General features: G+C 43.9%; 1 protein-coding gene and 1 pseudogene across 5 annotated transcripts in view; one reads left to right on the top strand and one right to left on the bottom strand.

Moving 5' to 3' along the window:
- Positions 1-591: 591 nt before the first annotated feature.
- Positions 592-2784, bottom strand: LOC144262444 (ankyrin repeat domain-containing protein 46 pseudogene; annotated as a pseudogene).
- Positions 2785-3966: 1182 nt separating this feature from the next.
- The window catches only part of AFTPH (aftiphilin), a 66320-nt gene continuing 53655 nt past the window's right edge, over positions 3967-16631 (top strand). For 3 of the 5 annotated variants that reach the window (XM_077814040.1, XM_077814042.1, XM_077814038.1), the window contains exon 1: positions 3967-4162. The gene's annotated coding sequence lies outside the window, so the exon portion shown is untranslated. Of the gene's footprint in view, positions 4163-4667; positions 4765-16631 lie in introns of all 5 variants that reach the window. The other 2 variants (XM_077814041.1, XM_077814039.1) reach the window with 1 other exon arrangement.

The following is a 16631-nucleotide window of genomic DNA, read 5'->3' as shown; positions in this document are numbered from 1 at the left end:
GAGGAAGCTGGACAGGGGTTGTGGCTCTGGCAGATCAGGCGCCCGCTCATATCAAGGGCCCAGACCTCACTGAACACTTACAAATATATAACTGGAAACCAGTCCTGTTTACCTGTGTGTTAGCATTATCAAAATCAATATTATATGTTAAGTCGATAAGAATGTGTTTTTATAAAATGCTTGTAGGATGCTGCATATATTTTTCTCACTCAACTATACACCATATTATAATGTCACAGCAGACATTTGCATTGTATATACTCCTGTCACTATGACCTATCTAACAAGAAAAAAGCCTTGTGTAATGCAAATGATGGTCTCTTACAAGAAGATGTTAAATCCTGTTCATTAAACACACATGGGCCATCCTGTGAGATCAAGGACCAAAGACTTTAAGTGCATTCCTCCTCTCCCCCAGCCACTCCATGAAGAAGGGACCTGCATGGGACCTGTTGCTGTCCGCTTGGGTTCTGAGAGAAGCTATAAGTACAGACACAAGGAAGAATTCTTTATCTCTGGTCTGTTTGGGTTCTAACATGTGTGACAGGGTCGGGCCAGATGGCTATAGGAGAGTAATTTTTTTTTTTTTGCCTCTTTTCATTTGCTTTAATGCACCAATTCAGGCTGAGTTTCCACAAAAGGAAGCAACCCACTAACATAATATGCGATTCCACGAGAGAGAAGGGCAATGACGATGATCAGGAGTAGCACTCTCCAGAAGCCCAGATCCTCCACAAACTCTTGCCATGTTGTGCGGAAGCTGGAAAGAACCCCTGCACCTTGCTGCAGGTTCGGATTAAGGAGGGAATGGCTTTCCATTGCACTTTCACTTTCTGCAGTCTGCATAGTTTCCATCTTAGAGTGAGCTCCTCTGTTAAATCCTTTCACCTCCTGCTCCTCCAAAGACTCCAGCAATCGAATTACATCCTTATTTACTCCTCTTCGTTTTGCCAGAACAAGTGGTGTTGCACCTTGGTGATTACAAATATCAATTTGGAGTCCATTAGAGACTAGGAGCTGGATGGTATCCACATGCCCACACAGGTGAAGGGCTGTGTTACCTTGGTAATCAGTGGCCAATAGATCAGCATCAAATTTGTGCAACAGCTGACAGATGTCTACATTTCCTCTGGCTGCAGCAAGGTTGAGACCAGTTCGGCCACGACTGTCACGAATGTTTGGGTCAAAACCACTCTCCAGCAGCCGCTTGGAATAGTTAAAATAGAAGGCAGATATATTAGCCCCTGGCTAAGTAGGTCCCTTTTCCCTGGGCAAAGTAACAGGGAAGATTCCAGAACAATCAGGAACCTTCTGGAGACAATTAAGACAGGCTGATTAGAACACCTGCAGCCAATCAAGAAGCTGCTAGAATCAATTAAGGCAGGCTAATCAGGGCACCTGAGTTTTAAAAAGGAGCTCACTTCAGTTTGTGGTGTGCGTGTGAGGAGTTGGGAGCAAGAGGCAATAGGAGCTGAGAGTGAGGACTGTTCGAGGACTGAGGTGTACAAGCATTATCAGACACCAGGAGGAAGGTCCTATGGTGAGGATAAAGAAGGTGTTGGGAGGATGCCATGGGGAAGTAGCCCAGAGAGTTGTAGCTGTCACACAGCTGTTCCAGGAGGCACTCTAGACAGCTGCATTCCACAGGGCCCTGGGCTGGAACCCAGAGTAGAGGGCAGGCCCGAGTTCCCCCCAAATCCTCCCAACTCCTGGTCAGACACAGGAGGAGTTGAGCTGGACTGTGAATTCAGAAAAATGGCCAAGCTGACGGCTGCCGTGAAGCTCCAAGGCAAGCAAATCCGCCAATAAGCGCAAGACCCACCAAGCTGTATATACAAGCATTAAGGTAGAGCAGGAACTTTGTCACACATGGTAAAATAACCAAACAAGACAGAGATTCCCCCAAGTTATTCTGGGTAGCCCTAAAAGACTTTTGGGAAACTGGCAGATTAATCTCTAGTATCTTTTGAACATATATCTGTAACTCACCTGTACATATATTTTTATCTGGTTTGACCTCTCAATAACTCTCATTCCTTTTTCTTAGGTAATGAACCTTTAGTTAGTTTACTATAAAATTGGCTACCAGCATTGTCTTTTGTGAGACCTAAGATGGATATCAACCTGGTGAGTGACTGGTCTCTTGGGACTGGGTGCAATGTGAATATTTTGTGATTTTCAGTGTAAGTGACAATTTATTACATAGTCCATCCAGCTTGCCTGGGTGGCAAGATATACTGGCATGTCTAAAGGGACTGTCTGTGATTCCATTATAAGACTATTGTAGCACTTTGTAGTACTTTGGGTGTTCACATTTGGTTTTGAGTTGGTGAAATCTAACTATAGAACATACCACCAGTTTGGGGTGACTCCTGCTTTCAACAGTCTGTCCTGAGGTAGGCACTCACGGTCGTTAGCCACTGCAGACAGTGTGACAGGGGGTTACTTCTGTGAGTGTAGGGCCTATATAATTCTGGATGTTCTTGTTACTTGTATTCACGTCCAGTCCTTTTGTGACTCATGATAAGCTTTTGACCTCAATGGTATTTTGGGGCAATGAGTTCCACAGGCTAATCATGAGTTGTGTAAACATGTACTGTATCTTCTTTTATCGGTTTTGAATTTGCCACCTTCCAGTTTCATTGAGTGTCTCCCCTTGTCCTTGCGTTAGGAGACAAGTAGAACAGAAGATTCCAATCTACCTTCTCCATGCAATTTTTTATTTTGTATACTTTTATCATGTATCCTCTTTTTCACCTCCTCTCTAAGGTAAGCAATCTCCATCTTTTCAGACTCTTTATAAGAGTCTTTCCATGTTCCTACTCAATCTTGTTGGTCCCATCTCTGAACCCTCTCCATTACAACTACATATAATTTTTTCGCAGGCGGCAGCATGGATCTGGGGAAAGAGAACCATAGTACAAACTTCTCCCCCATAACACACCTGGCCTTAAATATCACAATAGCAAGCCCATACCACAAGGTGTTAATTTTCTTTCATTTTTAATTCCTTGGGAGACCACACTTTCCTATTACTATGGCGGAGGCTGATAAGTGCCTAGAAAGGCAGAACAAGGGGCTGAGATTTGCTCTGTCTCTGCATGAGCTTGGGCGAGCCACCTGCTCTCTGTACCTCACTCCTGCCCCAGTGGGTGTGTTACAGCACAAGCGCTTAGAGTCACATGATTACCTGGGAATCTCAGATTTTATTTTTTTTAAAGATACAATGTCCCGTCCTCAGGGCTGGTGTCGACAAAAACTTGAAAAGGGGAACATAAAGGCTCAGCCACCCCAAAGCAAATAAAAATAAGTGTTTGTAAAAGCCTGGTGATTTTTAAGCTGATCTCCTGATTCCTTGAGGCCTGACTGGTGATTTTTTGAATGCATGGGGCTGCCACCAGAGGCGTGAGCCTCCTGCTCTGCGACAGGACTAAAGGCAGGGCAATGGGCAGGGAGTGTGAAGTCAGTCACCGCCTGTGCTGGTCCCAAGGCTGTGCAGGGAAGGGGGCTGACTGAGGGGCCATCCCCCCCTCCCCAGCTTCACTCCTCCCAGCTGCAGGCGCAGCCAGACTCCCCTAGGGTGGGGCTCTCCCTCTCTAGGGCCCAGCCTGACGCGCGAGTTCCCTGTTGCCCGCTCAGGGAAAGGGCAAGGTGCCCTACTTCAGCATGGCCCCTCGGGCTTCCATATCGCTTCATAAAGCCCCGTCAAAGGCAAACGGGGCCGCTCGGCCCTAATCTAAGATGGCTCCTACCGCTACCATACGGAAAAAGGCCAGTTTGCCCGGGTCCAAGATGGCCGCTGAATCCCTATCCTTACCATAAGGCGACGTGAGATTTGCCCGGGTTTAAGATGGCCGCAGGGCGTCAGGCACCTCCGTGGAAGCCGCTAGGCTACAGGCTGGGGCTTCCGGGCGGCTCCAGCAAGCGGCCGGAAGTGGCGTGTCCACGGTTGTTGGTCGCGTTGCATGCTGGGAGGAATGGACTAAGTGGGCGGTGGGGGCTGGGTCGGACCGAGGCGGGTTCTGTTGCTGCGGGCTTTGACATGGAGTCCCCCTGAGGGCGGCCGCCCCGGGAGGCCCCAGATAACACCCGCCTGGTCCCTGTGCGGAGCTACCCTCCGCCCGGCCATGCCAGGCCCAGCCGCCCCTGCCGGAGGCCGGAGGTAAGAGACGGGGCCGGGCCGCTGCGCTCGGGTGACAGCGGGGAGGCGGCCGGGTCAGGGCTGGAAGGTGAGACCCTGGCCTCCCCCGCCCCTGAGGAGAGCGTCCCGAGGGCAGGCGTTGACTCTGGAGACACCCGCCCCGCTCCCCCACTGTGCCCTCGCCCCACCCCACCCACAGACTGGGGGGCCCAGGCACTGCTGTGAGGCGACAGCCTGGGGGGGGGGGCAAGAAACCCCCCATCTGGGATCGTTGGAGGCCCCCCCACACACACACACACACCGCCCTTGGAGGGCCCAGAGGCTGCTCCTGTGGCCCTGTGTCGTGTGTGGGTCGGGTTTCTCCTGGGACCCGTGCCAGGCTCTTACCTTCTGACCCAGCGGCTGGTGTGTGAGTGAGTCTGACCAGGGCCTGTAGGTTCCTCAATCGTTTCTTTCCCCACTTCTGTGCCTGGCTGTTAGTGGTGAAGATGGGGAAGGCGGTTTGAAGGGCTGTTTTTTATTTTAGATTTCTGTGCCCACCAAAAGGGTGAGGGGAACCTTCTGAATTTCACTCTGCTCCCACAGATGAGTTAAGGTTGCTGCAACACTGAGGTAGTGTAGTGGTAAGTGCTGTAGAAAATCTTAAGTGAATAAATTTGTTAGTCTCTAAGGTGCCACAAGTACTCCTTTTCTTAAGTGAAACAGATTCCCTCCCTTGACGGCTGTCCTTTGGGTCAGTAGATCGCCTTTATTAGAGACAACTGTCACATGGACACCTGATTTCTGTTTAGTTCTCACTGTACTCTAGTAAAGCCATACATCAACAAAACTCACTTGTTTGTCGGAGGTGTGTCTCTAACTAAAGGTCAGACAAAACTCTTCCACCTATCTTGGAAGATATTCCAAAGTGATTGCTTAAAATAGGGGTTTCCTGTTAGAAATGGGATTTTAGTGCATGTTCTGCTGTATTTAATTCCATTAAGAACTATGGTTGGAGGGTTGGGTAATGTTGTATATGATATGCTATTGGACATTTAAATTGTGCCATGTTGTTCACTGCCCAAACTTTTTTTTTGTCTTTGTATGACGAGGAGTGCTTGACACATTGTTTTAATAATAGTCCACAAACAAATTAAGTAGTACTAAAAGTAATGTTATGCTGTTGTTTTTCAAGCAGAGGAAGTCTGAAGTGTGCCAAAACAAAATTGTCAAAATGCTAGAATGGTTCTGCTTATTATTACATTTCAGCATATACCTGTTTTCAGGATCATACGTGGCTATCCAACGCACAAACAAAAATTGTTTTCTTATTAGAGATGGTGTCTAAAGAGTAAACACAGTAATGCTGTAGTTACTTCAAAGTGGTCACTGAGGACAAGTGATTGGCTGCTTGTTAATGGTGGCCCTGCCAGAATGTTTCACTCTAGGCAGTTTCAGTTTAATTCAGTGTACTGCAATATGCAGTTCCTGTTACAGTGAACTTCTGCTCATAAGTCGTTCTGTAGGAAAAAAAAATCTTTAAAAGAGGGTCCCACTGTATTTACTAAGTAATTTGTTTCTCCTATGGTTTTAAATAGAGAACTATATTTCATTTGAGGTACTTTTTAGAAGTTGAGCTCATTGTAAAGTGGTCTTATTGAGTTCTGATTAAAAAATGCTATTGGACTTGTTCTGAGAGTTAATTATTTCCTTTTAATTTATTCAATAGCCATACTATTATGAAGTAGACTTTTGGAAAACTCAGCCTACTTAAGCATAGGAAAAAATGCTGGGTTATATGCTATGTGAGCGTATGTAGATGCACACAAACTTGCATTTAGGATGAATTGTTTTAAAAAGTCTTCTGTTTCAATTCCTCAGTATAACAACTCCTGTACTGGATACCAGAGAGATAACTTAAAGAATACAGTATTAACAATTTTTGGGTGGGAAATGGGGAAGTCACGTTGCTTTTTGTTTTAAGCAGACCTCTTCCTCGTGTGGTTGAAAGTAAATAAAATTTAAATCACGTTAACTTTCATCCGCAGAAAAACATTAACTTAAGTAACTAAGCAAGGATAAGCCCAAAACAACACATGTAAATTTCTTTGACTGACATTTAAAAAAAAAAAAAATCCGTTTTTCTCTTTATGTTCAACCCACTCAAACTACACTGCTCAGCTGCCTCTGTAAATGAGGAGGTGCTTGAACAGTGTCTTGTTTTGAAGTGAACTTTTGTTTATAGTAGAGTTTCTTCTAGAAATATTTTTTTCTATAAATTAAAGGTTTGGGTTGGTGCTACAGGGAACAATTATGTATTGGCAAAGATATTTGCAAGGTGACCAAATAGGTCTTTCATTTCTATGATTCTAATATTTATTAAATGATTTGAATAATTTGTTTAAAACCTAAGAACCCTTTTCTGAATGAACAGAAGGAAGGTAATTGACTCCATTCACATTAGTGTTTTAGGAAGCAGGTAGCTGGGGAAGGAAATGTGAAACCTGAAGTTCATGTTTTCATTAGAAGACAATGGAAAACAGAGTGTGTTGTTTCAAGTCCTGGACTTACGCAAGTACTACGTTGTTCTTAATATACCAACTATAGATAACATCATCTGATAAATGATGATTGATGTAAGTCTACTGTTGCTAAGCCAGTACAGCACAATACAGCCTGATGGGTTTTTTTCTTCTTATCCGTTGAATACATGTTTTTGTCTGTTGAAGGAAATGTTTATTTGCTTTAAAGCTGGTGAGCTGTAGCAATAATAAAGCAGAGGCAGCAGTGACTCTTTTGCCTATTAGAGCAGTACTCCACCTACCAAACTTGGAGTGAACCTTACAAATGAGAGGTTTCAGAGTAGCAGCCGTGTTAGTCTGTATTCGCAGAAAGAAAAGGAGTACTTGTGGCACCTTGTGGCACCTTAGAGACTAACCAATTTATTTGAGCATAAGCTTTCATGAGCTACAACTCACTTCATCGGATGCATCCTTTTCTTTTTACAAATGAGAATTCACCTCTGGGCTGTTGTCATCTGCTTCTTGCTTTAGTGCATATTAAGTTTGAAGGGTTTGTTATATGTAGTTCAGAGGATATTGTTCTGAAATATATCTGTAAGAACAATTGTGCATGTAGAATCGGTCAATGTTACGCCTGACTCAGGAGACAGCTAATGGTGTCTGACATCATCAGGTGGTCCAGAGACACATACACAGAGCACATCAGGGGACATCGTCAGTAGCAAGTCGAGTAATCGAGAAACGCCAGTCAGGGGAATAACCCACTTCCTTCCTTCGAACCAAGGGACGCACCCCACCCGTGTACTTACTCACTACACCAATACTGACTTGGACTCTAAATACATTCTATGGGTGGCATAATCGAGATCACTTATCCACTGACGTCTTAAAATCTCCCACACCCCAGTCTGGGTCTATGCTGGTTATGTACTATGTATATATCTTAAGAACTCCCCAGATGCACAGTACCTTCCTTCTTAACTTGTGTAAATTTGATTTTAAACATTAACTTTAATAAAATTTTTATATCTGTAACAGTTGACCCATGGTAACATAGTTCTAATGGTGTGTAATCAGGTACCTAAAATTTATACTTAAATACTGAGTTTCATGCCGAAAAATATTGCTGACTTAGTTGAAAACTGTTCTAAAGTGAAACTTCAGAAGCAGTTAATGCTAAAATTTGTGAGTCATCTTGTAATATTTATGTATATTATGGATTAGTAGTTTGCTCTGTATGCAACAATACAATGTGTATTTCTGCAAATCTAGACCTTAAATTGATTCACAGTCAATGGCTGTAGATGGCTATATGAATGATAGAAATACTCATTCTCTGGTAGTGAAGTTTTAGAAGATACAGCAACTGAAACTTGGTTATAGATTATTAAGGAAAAGTATTGAATCTGATTTTGTTAAGGGGACACTGTCAATTCACATTGGGCCAAAAATTTACATTGTATATTTAAAAGTTTCCAAAATCTGCTAGGACTAGAAACATTAATTTAAGTGAAAATATTTTATTGTTTTAAGAAATTCCTCAGCCCAAACATAATGCTACTTCCTAAAAACTGTAAAATAAAATTTTAGTCCTATTTCGTTGCCCAATATCAGTGAAATACAAAAAGTAAAATGGCAAAAATTAAATGTATTAACCATGAAACAATTTAAAATCTAATCTGATATTATTAGTAACCCAGGAAAGGACTTTTTTCTAACGTTTAAACAACTGAGTCTCTGGAGTTTCATTTTTATTTTCTTTTTACAACCTAGCACTTGCTAATGGAAGGCTTTGCAGAATATTTTAGAGCTTACTGAGACCACAGACAATTGATGTAAAATGTTTATAAAGGGATTCAAGAGAAAATGGTATTGATTATTTAAAAATGTTGTGTACATTATGTTTTGTAAATACAAGCAGAGATGAATACAGGTCATATTTTTAGACAAAATGAACATACTAGATCTAGAAAACAGCTATTCTCCTCAACTGTTCAGTGTGTTCCAGCACTTACGGTGTTCTGGAACTCCTGCTGCAGAAATCTTACTGTTGTGACAGGGATAGAATCGAAAACATTGATTTATTTTTCAGGGCTGTCAAAGGTAAAATCTTCTTGTGGATTTTACTGGTAAAATCCACAACACAGAAAAGAAAATTAGGCTTAGTAATTAAATTTAGAAACAAAATTAAGTTATTCCAGTTTGATCAGTAACACTCTTCCTAGGATGGGTTTTTTGGTAAGTAAGAGTGTTGGGAATAAGATGGTGATTTTCTCTCTCTGTCCACTCCAATCACTCTAAACGAGGAGTGGGTTTATATACTGCATCTCTGATTTTTTTCATCATTTTTTCTTTCATTATTAGCACATCACCAGTGCATTGTCTAATGTTCTGAAGTTATTATTTAGAGGATTAGAAGTAAATACTCAAGGCCATGGCTCTCCTCTCTATTCCTATTCTCAAATGCATCACTTTGGTAATGTTTGCTCTGCTATTGACCCAGGTGCAGTTGATCATTGCATGACTTGAAATTAGTGCTGGTTCAAGGCTATTTTAAGGGTCATGGGGGAAAAAAATGGGGATTTAGCTTGATAGGCCAGTAATGAGTAGAGTTATAAGAGAGGAAGATGTCTTTCAGTAGAAAACAACACTTTGATGTCCTGAGGATCACAAATGTCATTGAGGTAGTTTTTGTTCCCATTTTAAAAAAAACCAAACCCTGCAAAGGCAGGAATAAAATGCTGTTGAGGAAGGGGAGATAACAGAAGTTAGTGACTGAGTCCATTTCACTGCTGATGCTGGTTTTTTCACCTAAAGCACTTAAATATTTTAGTGATTGGTGCTAAAGAAATCTCTAACAGCACATTTTTTGATCTTTTATTTTCCAGTCTACTTTCAGGTGTCTCAAATGATAGGCTTCCTTCACTTCCTCCGGGGAGAATCAAATATGTTACAATATTTTATTGTTGGAATGTCTTGCTAATCAGCTTCAATTTTTCACTTAACTTCTTCCAACTACTTTTAATTATACTTTTTTACCATCTTAAATAGTAATCTCCCTCCTTAATGTTTACACCTTTAAATATGTCTCCCCTTTAGCTCTTTTCTTTCCTTATTAGTCAATTCCTGGCATGCATATTTTTGTAGCTCTTCTACAGCCTACCTCTGAAATTGGATGCTCAGAACTGGGCACACTATTTTGAGTACAGTATTGTCTTAAGAGCTACATAGAAAAAGGAGGTACACCCTTGCTGCCTCTGTACATTTCCCAAAATTACATGGGTGTTTTTTCCTGCCATATCACATTATAAACTAGCTGTAGCTGTGTAGTTGACAAAGTCGGGCTGTCACAGGGCAGAGCCCGTTGCCCCTCTGGGCTCCCCATTCCCAGCCATGCTGCGTCCGCCCCACTCAGAGTCTAGCTGGTCCTTGGCTCCCAGTCCAGCTGCTGCCTGGGCTCCCTGCTCTGAGCTGGGCTGCACCTGCCTGGCTCCCCACAGGTGCTGCCTGGTGCCTTGGTACTGCTCTTGGTCCTGCCTGGAAGCTCCTGCTCCCCACTGCAGCTGGGCTTCCTTTAGGGAGCTGGGAGCTTTAGGGTAGTTGCTGAGCTCCCCACTGGCTACCTGGAGGCTGATGGCTCCCCACAGGGAGTCTAGTGGCTTCACAGAGGCTCCCAGGAGCCACCCGGATTTTAGGCACGGCGCTCGCAGCTGGGAGCCCAACTGTGGCAGGGAGCCAAGAGCCCCAGGAAGCGGTTGGGTTTCCGGTGGTGGGAAGCAGCATGTGGCGCTGAGAGCCCAGACTCTCAGCCCCACATACTGCCCCTCTTAAGTTGGTGGAAGAGCTCCTGGTGAGACATGCACCACCAACAAAAGGAGGGTAAAGTACAGCGTTCCCTCTAATTTTTTATGTCCAAGTGCGGAATGAATTTCGTTATGTGCACCACTCCGGAGGTGATGTGTGACGCATCACCTTCATATTGGTGCACATAACAAAATTCATGTGGTGGGAGTGAGGCCTAGAGGTTCGGAGTGTGGGAGGGAGCTCAGGGCTGGGGAAGAGGGTTGGGGTGCAGGGAGTGTGTGGGCTCTGGGGTGGGGCCAGGGATGAGGGGTTTGGGGTGCAGGCTGCCCTGGGGCTGCAGTGGGGAGAGAGGACCCCCCCCCGGCCCCCTCTCTCTGCAGCAGCTCGGGGCTGGGGGATAGGCTCTTTTCCCTGGCTGTGGCAGCTCCAGCAGGGCTGCGCTGGGCTGAGGGAGGGGCTCTTCTCCCAGGCAGTTGTGGCAGACCTGGGCCGGGCTGAGGAAGGGGCTCCTCTCCCACAGCTGCAGCAAGTACAGGACTGGTCCGTGCTGGGGCTTGGGGCTCAGGGCTGCAGTGGGGAGAGATGCCTCTCCCCGCTGCGACAGGTCAGTGCTAGGGGAGAGGCATCTCCCCCCACTGCAGCCCTGAGCCCCTGCGTGGGGCTTAATAGCAACTGCACGGCCACACAGCTTAAAGGGAACAGAGGGCTTGGCTACACTTGAGAATTACAGCGCAGTAAAGGAGCCCCGGGTGCACTAGCTCACTACCTGTCCACACTGGCAAGGTACATAGAGCGCTCTGACTCTGCGGCTACAGTGCTGCTGGTTCTCCACCTCAGCAAGTGGAATAACGTTTGCTGCGCCCCCGCTGGAGCGCCGTAGTGCCAGTGTGAACTGTACTGCGATCTGATCAGCTTTACTGATTGCTTTACTGTGCTCTGATCAGCCTCCGGAAACGTCCAATAATCCCCTTAAGTCAGTAGTTCTCAAACTAGGGCCGTCGCTTGTTCAGGAAAAGCCCCTGGTGGGCCGGGCCGGTTTGTTTACCTGCCGCATCTGCAGGTTTGGCCAATTGCAGTTCTCATTGGCCACTGTTCACTGCCCCAGGCCAATGGGGGCTGCAGGAAGGTCGGCCAGCACATCCCTCGGCCCACGCTGCTTTCCCCAGCCCCCATTGGCTTGGAGCAGTAAACCGTGGCCAGTGGGAGCTGCGATCGGCTGAACCTGCGGACACGGCAGGTAAACCAGCCCGCCCCGCCAGAGGCTTTTCCTGAACAAGCGACAGCCCTAGTTTGAGAACCACTGCCTTAAGTCAAGTGGCCACTCTTGTCATTGTTTGGAATCGGCTGTAGGAATGCGGAAATGCCTGTTGAAAGCGCCGTTTCTGACAGCTGGCTGCTTATCTCCTCTGAGACAAAGCAACCATTACTGTGGAATGCTCTGTGTGTGTGTGTGTGTGAGAGAAGAGGGGAAGGGTGGGGGAGGGGGGCCTGCTGCTGTCTGAACTTACAAGACAGCATGCTGACATGCTCTCAGCCCCCCAAAAGCCCACCTTCTCTCCCCCCACATACACACAACGCACTCCCTGTCACACTCCACCCCACCCCCCAATTTGAAAAGCACAGTGCAGCCAGTTGCATGCTAGGATAGCTGCCTATAATGCACCTTTCCCAATGCCGCTGCGAGTGCTGCAAATATGGCCACACCAGCGCGCTTGAAGCTGTCAGTGTGGATAGACTGCAGCGCTTTCCCTACTGCGCTCTATGAAGGCTGGTTTAACTCAAAACGCTCTACATCTGCAAGTCTAGCCATGCCCTTAGGTAGAGTGGACCTGAACCACCGCAGTAATTACTAACATTACTTAAAGTTGACCTAACATAGGTCAACTTAGTTTCTAGTATAGACATACCTTTAGAAGTAGGTCTGTGGAAATTGAAGCGATGTAACTTTGTTTTCCAGCCTGCCCAATGTGTATACTGCACCCACTTGCCTCCTACACATTGCCTATGAATTTGGCCCACGGCTTAAATATAAAGGAGCCTAAATTGGGGTAACTCTCAAACCAAGGAAGGAGAAGTAACTAAGGGAACAGTATATGAATGTGTAAATTTAAAGCCGGGGGTGGTCTACTTTAATTTACACTTTCTTCGTTTCCAAGTAGTTGGTAGAACATTTAAATTAGATAAACTCCCACTCCCTTTATGCTCTCACAGTGTTAAGTGCTTCTAGAGTTGTTGGAGGTATCTAAGGATGTCTGACTTATACCATCTTAAAAACCACCTCTGAATTCAGCTCTTAGAGTTTGTGATTTATCTGAGGTTATGTCTACACTACACTCTGTCCACAAAATTTGTGTCACTCGGGTGTGAATATTCTATTCCCCGAGAGACAGAGTCACTGGTAGAACTGAATTTGGAAATGGGACTTCCCAAATCCATGATTAGGGCTGGTCCCCACCACGGAAGGTTGGAAGATCGACGCTGCTGCAATTAATGTAGTAGGGATCGATTTAGTGGGTCTAGTGAAGACCCACTAAATTGATGGCAGAGCGCTCTCCGGTTGACCCTTGTACTCCAGCTCTCTGAGAAGAGTAAGGGAAGTCGACTGGAGAGCACCTGCTGTCGACTCAGTGCAGTGAAGACACCAGGGTTAGTTGACCTAAGCTACATCGACTCCAGCTACATTATTCACGTAGCTGGAGTAGCGTAATTTAGGTTGACTTTACCCCGGTAGTGAAGACAAACCCTTAGTCCACTGGACCACTCAAACCTGTCATCTGTCACTCTCTGGCCTCTTTCAGTATTATTGCTTTCCAGTTTTCACTCTTCCATTGAATATTTTTATTTCAGATTAAATTTCTTGAGATGTATATACTTTCGTATTTTTTATTTAGAAACTGATGAAACTAAGAGCTGGTATAACATAACTCACCTTGATCAAAATTAAATATTCAGAATTATTGCTCTAGTTTACCTTTAAAATAAAATACAAATGTTCATTTGCATGGTGTTGTCAGTGGATCCTTTCAATAGCAGTAAGTTTGTCAGTAGTTCCAATGCCCTTATAATTGATAGTCATTGAAATATAAAGTTACAAGTTGAAAACTTGAAACCAGTTTGCAATAAGTCATGTAACAAGAAAGTAAGCTTGGCATAAAAATTCTTTTGAATGGTAGGTGAAAGACTGTAATGGACCTGCCTAAGAGATACGTTTGCAGGTTTTAATGGTCCTCATGGAAAATGAGCTCTTTGTACGGGTTCTCCAAACATATATTCTTGCACTTTATGCAGCAATAGTGGAGAACATGTATCTGTATAACATATATAGAGAAAGATAAAGGAAGCAAAACATTATAGACTATACTGAATATGGCCCAAACCAATTTTATTTGTAAAACTTAGAGGTGTGGTCAGCTCTGGGAGAAGCTGTGTGACTTTCATCGCTCAACACTGACCTCTGTGGATCAAAATAAGCTTTATGTAATTCAAATGGAAATACAGTCTTCTTCTTTTAACACAGAAGCCATTGTGGGATCTCAAGTTGTTGCGAAGAGAGTACTAGGACTCCTCATCATAGTACAAACAGTCTGGTCCTCTAAGGCTATGGCTACTCTACAGAGCATACAGCGGCGTGGCTGTACCGATGCAGCTGTGCCACTGTAGCGCTCTTAGTGCAAATGCTGTAAGCAGACGGGAGAGAACTCTCCTGGCGACTTAGTTCCTCCAGCCCCTGCTAGCAGCAGTAGCTATGTCAGTGGGAGAAGCTCTGTCTACACTGATGCTTAGGTCAATGTAATTTACGTCACTCATGGGGCTGCCTTGTTCACACATAACTTATACCAACACAAGCTATAGTGTGTACATAGGGAAGTCAGTTGCCTCTTTGTGTTGGAGACTGAGATAAGACTTAGAACAAAAGCGTATGCATGACGCTTGTGATCATAGAATATTATCAGGGTTGGAAGGGACCTCAGGAGGTCATCTAGTCCAAACCCCTGCTCAAAGCAGGACCAATCCCCAGTTTTTGCCCCAGATCCCTAAATGGCCCCCTCAAGGATTGAACTCACAACCCTGGGTTTAGCAGGCCAATGCTCAAACCACTGAGCTATCCCTGCCCCCTATATAATATAATATAACCACTGCTTTTTATAATCATACAGATATGGAAAGGTCACGAATGATAGTTAATGTTTTTTTTTCAGTATGTGTCTGAATAGGCATTGGAAGTTAAAATTCACACTCTATAGGGGAGGATAGGAGTGTGACTCTTCAATCCAGTTCACTTACGGTAGCAATATTGTGCATGATCTTCCAATTTTTCTGCTTTTGAGTACAAAAAGAGAATTGGAGCTGCTCAGAAGGAGGATAACTATTGTTGAAGGTGCATTTTGTATTGAGAAGAAACTGATCCCTCTGATATATCTAAGTATCATTCTAAAAGTGAGTTTGTGAAAGTGTCCAAACAAACCGTTTAGAGGTGAACAGTCAAGGACACATTCCTTTACCTCACATTTTAAAAAAAAAAAAAATTAGCTCTACTGCCAGGTTAGTACAAACTTCAAACCATGGAAATAAATGCCTTCCTTACATCCTCTCGCACACAGTGGCACTTTCTACAAAAAAAAAACAAACCCATCCTTATTTTAAACCAATTGCAGATAAAGCTCTGTTCATAAATTCATGTTTCCAGAATTTTCAAATGATTGGATCTTGGAATAAGCTCTTCTAAACTTCTATTTCAGAGCCATCTTCTCTAAAGGGTAGGGTGGGATAATTTTATATATTTCTCTGAAGGAGTTAACCAAGGCGTGTGTGTGTGTGTGTGTGTGTGTCTAAGTGTCTCTAATTGGATGAGCAGAAACCCCACAGAAAGAAGGAAAACCTGTTTTGCCAGATTGTATAGGCAGTGGTTCTCAACCAGAGGTACGGGTACCCCTGGGGGTACACAGAGGTCTTCCAGGCAGGACATCAACTCATCTAGATATTTGCCTAGTTTTACAACAGGCTACATAAAAAGCACTAGAGAAGTCAGTACAAGCTAAAATTGCATACAGACAATGATTTGTTTATACTGCTTTATATATTAAACTTTGAAATGTAAGTACAATATTTGTTCCAGTTGACTTGTTTTATAATTATATGGTAAAAATGCTTGCTTTCTTTTTTAAAAAGTGTGCTGTGTTACTTTTGTATTTGTATGTCTGATTTTTTAAGCAATTAGCTTTTAAGTGAGGTGAAACTTGAGAGTACCCAACACAGATCAGACCCCTGAAAGGGGTTCAGTAGTCTGGAAAGGTTGAGAGCCACTGGCCTAGAGTGTGACTCAGAAGATGTTTAAACTGAGAAAAGAATTCTCTTTCACAAAAGATAAACCCACAATTCTAGCTCTTAGACTCCATTTGAGATGTCAGACAAAAGCAGGGATTAACAACTAAAGGAATTAATGAAGAAAGCTGTCATGCTGAAAAGCCACAGATTTTACAGAATGTTAATGTCTGAATGCATGACAGTGGATTCACTTCAATACTTTGTCTTGGGAGGGGGAAGCTCTCACAGTAAATCCTCCTTTTTTTTTTTTTTTAAAGATTCTGAATTTTTAAAAAAGAAATTTAGCCTGTGAGCTGAAAATTCTAATGCTTGTTTCCATTTCATAGTGAGAGTTGATAGTATTGCCATCTCTTAAACTGAAAAGTGTAATCAAATTCAATTTTTGCCATTTGAGTTAGCCAATCTTAGGAAAAAATGGCATGATTTTTTTCCACTGAATTTTTAACTTAATATACTTTGTCTTCAAATTCTTGAAAAAAATGATTTATCCTTTTATGTACTGTGATGCACCTTTCCTATGCCCCTGTGAATTAGTATATTCTCTGTGTGTGTGTGTGTGTGTGTGTGTGTGTGTATATATATATATATATGCAGGTACCTCCTCCAGCTCCCCCAACTGTTCTCTTCTCCCCCTCCCTCCCCCCCACAGTATCCTCTTTTTGGGAATGTGAAATATGGTATCCCTAAGAAGAGCTCCAAGCTCTTCTTAGGGATACCATATTTCACATTCCCAAAAGCTCTTCTTAGGGATACCATATTTCACATTCCCAAAAAGAGGATACGGTGGGGGGGAGGGAGGGGGAGAAGTGGAGGAGGTACCTGCATCAAGGGTACTTACTGGAAGGTGGGGGGTAGTTTCA

This window comes from Eretmochelys imbricata, chromosome 3 (assembly GCF_965152235.1).
Source record: "Eretmochelys imbricata isolate rEreImb1 chromosome 3, rEreImb1.hap1, whole genome shotgun sequence".
Classification (NCBI taxonomy): domain Eukaryota; kingdom Metazoa; phylum Chordata; order Testudines; family Cheloniidae; genus Eretmochelys; species Eretmochelys imbricata.
The sequence above is the reverse complement of the archived record's forward strand: the minus strand, read 5'-3'. Positions and strand labels throughout refer to the sequence as shown.